Genomic DNA, 5177 nt, shown 5'->3' on the forward strand with positions numbered 1-5177 from the left:
TTTTATTTTATTTTATCAATTCGGGGTAGATACGCGAATTGAGTTTCCCCACAACGTTTTATCTGTAGAGTGGTAAAGGGATCCTCCATAGGGAGAGACTAGTTGGCACTTCAGCACTGCGTTGTCATCGGGTCCAGGCGCAGGTCCTTCATCAGATCTGGATACGGCCTGGATCCAGCAGGCTGCGGGAAAACCTCGGGATAAACAAAGACACTAAAATTAGCGTAGATGCCATTCTTCTTATGATGTAACGAGTATATCAGGATTTATGGGAAGTGTTCCCGGTTCCAGCTGACCTAATCTATGCAGCCTAACATTGAATTATAGAAGTCTATAATGTATTATGTGAAAGCTAGGTCAAAGAGATGTGTTTTTAGTCCAGCTCTGAACTAACAGAGTGTGTCTGCTTCCCGGACAATGGTAGGAAGGCTGTTCCAAAGTTTTGGTGCTAAATAGGAGAAGGATCTACCGCCAGCAGTCGATTTTGATATTCTAGGTATTATCAACTGGCCGGAATTTTGAGATCGCAATAGACGTGAAGGACTATAATGCGTTAAGAGCTCGCTCAAGTACTGCGGAGCTAAACCATTTAGTGCTTTGTAAGTGATCAGCAATATTTTAAAATTGATGCGATGTTTAATAGGGAGCCAGTGCAGTTTTGACAGAACCGGGCTAATATGGTCATACTTCCTGGTTCTGGTAAGAACTCGAGCTGCTGCGTTTTGAACTAGCTGTAGTTTGTTTATTAAACGTGCAGGGCAACCACCCAGTAGAGCATTACAATAATCTAGCCTTGAGGTCATGAACGCATGAACTAATTGTTCCGCATTTGTCAATGAGAGCATATGACGTAATTTAGATATATTTTTAAGATGGAAAAATGCAGTTTTACAGACATATTAAAGACATATTGATCAAGGCAGGCAGTCATTACCAAGGTTTTCTCTCTAACCAACTGGAAACCAAAGCCACTGAAAGACAGGAGAGATAAAGTGTGTAAGCAGAACAAATAAAATTTGCAACACTGTGTATGCATGTGTGTATGTGTGAGTACTTACCTAGTACTGCCTCACGCCAGCATGTCACATTTGCTCCAATTGTGCCGACTCAGGAAACACCCGCTGCAAATAAGAGGGGGAGAGAAAAAAAAGTGTCTAAGCAGAACAAATAAAATTTGCAGCACTGTGTACGCATGTGTGTATGTGTGAGTACCTACTTACCTAGTACTGCCTCACGTCAGCATGTCACATTTGCTCCAATTGCACCGACTCAGAAGACACGCACTGAGAGAGAGAGAGAGCAAACAAGCAGAACAAACACAAAGTCCAAATAGAATAGGAAAACTTGGTCATGTAAGTGTGTGTGTACCCCTGACCGCTAATGTCTCACACCAGTGATGGCTTCTCTGCTTCATCTCTCTCTTCGGAACTGCAAATCCAGCTAAACTTGGAAACATTTCTGGAACAACTATTAGAATCGAATGCTTTGAAAAATGTAAATTAAAAAAATTACGAACATTATAAACAAGATGATTAATATTTTCCACCCTGCTTATGCCAGTCATTGTAACAGTCCCTTTTAGGCAGAAAGCACAGTGGCACCTCACACGTTGCACACATGACTGGTGTCTTCTGAAGGCAGAGCTTGCACTTTCTCCGTCCAGCAGTGCTGTCGTCTGTAATGTATGTCAGGTTGTGGCAAGCATCATTTGAAGCCCGAGGAGCAGCTGTCCTTGATTCTAAGCCTGCGAGTTTCAGAACAAGCGTTTCCCTGAATGTTTCCTGGGTCAGGGGTTTTTCATTCCTAGCTCTGGCCAGATGCTGATGCAAAATGAAGGCATTGACCACAGCAATATCCACAAAGTGGAAAAAGAAGGTTCGGTACCACTTCCTTGTCTTGTGGAGCACTTTGTAGTATCCAGTGAGGGCATCCGACAGGTCCACTCCCCCAATTAACCTGTTGTAGTCCAGCACAGCACCGGGAATAGGCACATGCACCATCTTTGTTCTTCAACCTCCTTTGCACTGTGTCACCTTTATATGCTTTGTGGAATGTGGAGCACATCAGCACTTCCCGGGTGTCTTTCCATTCCATAAACAGCAGCTCATCCTCTCTGAGCCATCGCATGGACCCTCGTGGAGCATTCCGTGGTAGTCTGTTGGTGATTGTCTTTGGGAAACCGATCCTGTTCGGACGAATGGTGCCACATGCCCAAATCTTCTTATAGAGGAGGTCTCTGAAAAGCATGGGACTAGTGTAAAAGTTGTCGACATATAGCTTGTAACCAGTGCCCAACATCTTTTCATCTACGAGCGCCATGACAGACTCATAGCTCAGCCCCTTCTGAGATGGCATGGACTTACCCTCATACACAAAGAACTCACAGGTGTAGCCACACAGGGAGTCTGCCAAGACAAAAAGCTTGTAGCCCCATTTAGTGGGTTTGTTCATGTACTGCTTGAGTCCAGACCTCGCCTTGGATGCCACCATCCTCTAATCTATGGAGATGTTCTGATTTGGATGAAAATGTCCTGCAGGCATCCCTAATGTTGTCATAGAGAGGCTTGATCTTCCCCAAGCGGTCATAGGGTGCTGTTCCCTTCTTCTTTTCGTTTTCTTCATCATTCTGAGGATTGCTAAGATGAAGAGCGTTTGTGATGGTAAGAAACTTACTACAGGACATGATCTCAGTAGGAAGGGGAACACTGTAGATTCGGGACCTCCTCCAATAATCAGTCAGGGCAGAGGCCTTCACGAGACCCATGTAAACAACAAGTGTCAGGTAGGACATTAAGTCTTCAACCGAGATGTTGTTCCATGGCTTTTCTCTTCCTTGCTGATTTTTGCCCCCATAGATATTGGTGTGCTGAACGATGGTCTGCAGCACAGACATTGAAAAGAAAAGATGAAACAACTGCAGTGCTGTGTAGGATGCAGTTGTCACCAACTGTGGCCCAGGTGTACGAGCAGGCCTAAATACAGGCTGTGAAGGTCCAATATCCTCCTCATCCACATTGTGCCATCTTTCCTTTGAGGTGCTAAGAGACACGGTAGGTACTGACTGGCTCCCCCTCCCCCGGTACCCTCCCCACTGACTTCTTGTAATCCTTTCCTTCCATTATTGTTATATTCAATGCATCATAAATATAATGTGTGTGTGTGATATAAATATTATGTCTGTATGTATAATATACAGCCCTATCACCTACTCGTGTAGCCTCGTGTCTTTGCTAGTCATGTCCACTGTCATTTTATAATCAAAAACCTAACAGGAACAGAAAAACTGCCAATACTTGATAAACATAACATTTCAAGACAATGTTGAAACTTACCAACATCTCTTCTGCCGAATCGACGCTCAACACCGTGCTCTCTCTGTCTGAAATGCATCTCTCAGCGTCTTTCTGCTGCTTTTCTTCGCTGCTCCTCATCACCTCCTCCAGAACACTCTCAACACCACAAAAACTCTTCTGTAGTCAATGATCCATGATGGAGATTGTCAAATATAACTTCGGAGAAAATCCATGAGTTGATACGAGCTCCGTGTCACGAAAACAATACCTTATGGTGCGTTCTATTATTGTCAATGAACCGACTCGGCCCTCGGATATGACGTCACTTCCACACTTCAAGCGTTCTGGTTTGTTTTGCGCGTCCGAGTAGGAGAAAAAACATGGACGCCACCCGGAAAGCTGTTGCTATGGTAGCACTGGCCGAGTACCAGGCACTCCAAAAGTATGTGCTTCACTTCCACAACACAGAGGAAGAACTCCAGAAAGAGTATGACACAAGATGCAGAAGGTATGCTCATATTTCAGTATGTTTGGTCATAAGCTAAAACCTAAAGGTAATGTTTCATGCATGTTTTTGACAACTTGTGCAAGATGCAAACTTTGCTGGCGAACGCAGCGAAAAGTAGTAGAAACACTGTTACATTAGTTAAAAGACATGTATTAACGGCAGTTTGTTTATCTCATTTTCTTTTTCTCATTCACATAGGGTTGTGGTATCAGCTGTGCTGCTGTCCAGACAGCAGATCATCCTCAAGTCTGGAACGGAGTGGGAGATCATACTAGATATGATGACAATACATTTGCCCGTCATTTCCGGATCAGAAGAGCCAGGTTTGAGCAACCATGGACAACCATGGACTTCCCCCCCCTTGCCTGTTCCCAAAAAGGTCCTCATGTTTCTCTGGTATATGGCCAACCAGAACAGCTTCTGAGAGATATCTGATAAATTTAATTCTTCCTAGTCAGCGACGCACAGAGCCATCCTTCAAGTGCTGACCATCATGTCAGGGATCGGCACAAACTTTGTGTCTTGGCCAAGGGGCTATGAGAAGAGGATGTCTTCTGCTGTCTTCCAGCGCATCTCTGGCCTCGATGGAGTCATTGGGGCGATAGATGGTTGCCACATCAGGGTCCAGAGGCCACCCATCAGAGGAGGGGATTATATCAACAGGAAGTCCTACTACTCTGTCCTCCTCCAGGGAATTGTCAATGATGAAGGCCGATTTGCTGGACCACAAGGCAGGGTGCACGATGCCAGGATGCTGCGGGGCTCCACTTTTTACACTGAATGGCAGGAGAAGATGGGGGACTATCATCTGCTCAGGGACAGTGCCTATACTGGTCAGGCCTTCCCCTTCATTGTAACACCTAAGCGTGACAACAGGGCCCTCACCGATGCTGACAACCAGCAAAATTACAACATCAGTCAGGGGAGGGTCATCGTTGAGCAGGCATTTGGCAGGATGAAGTGCAAGTGGCGGCGCTTAAGAGACCTGCAGAACACCAAGATGGACATTGTGGTAATGATTATCATGGCTGCATGCTTCTTGCACAACTTTGCTCTTGGAGCTGTGAATGGCTGTGATGAACACCCAGAGGGATGTCCAAGAGAGGAGGATGGCAACGAGTAGTTGTGACTATTGTCATCTAATAAATATCTATTTTCTTTTTACACCTTTTAAACAGTTTCACTGTCAAGTTTCACTGTCAATTTTCTCCCCCTTTAAGTCGTACCTAGAACTGTCCTAAACCTAAAACCCACAGAGTTAGACTAGATAGATAACACTCTCCTAAAATAACTTTATATTTTTTATTAGTAGAGTAAAGTGGTGCTACATCATGTGATGTAATGTTCATGTATTTCTAGGTGTTGTAATACAAAGT

The 5177-nt window shown here is 44.5% G+C and overlaps 1 pseudogene across 1 annotated transcript; it reads left to right on the forward strand.

The window, feature by feature from the left end:
- Positions 1-3673: 3673 nt before the first annotated feature.
- LOC307157658 lies at positions 3674-4924 on the forward strand (annotated as a pseudogene). The gene is made up of 2 exons: positions 3674-3801; positions 4000-4924. The product of its transcript is annotated as an uncharacterized misc_RNA (transcript).
- The last annotated feature ends 253 nt before the right edge of the window (positions 4925-5177 follow it).

The sequence above is a fragment of the Squalius cephalus genome (assembly GCF_949319135.1).
Source record: "Squalius cephalus genome assembly, chromosome: 4".
Classification (NCBI taxonomy): domain Eukaryota; kingdom Metazoa; phylum Chordata; class Actinopteri; order Cypriniformes; family Leuciscidae; genus Squalius; species Squalius cephalus.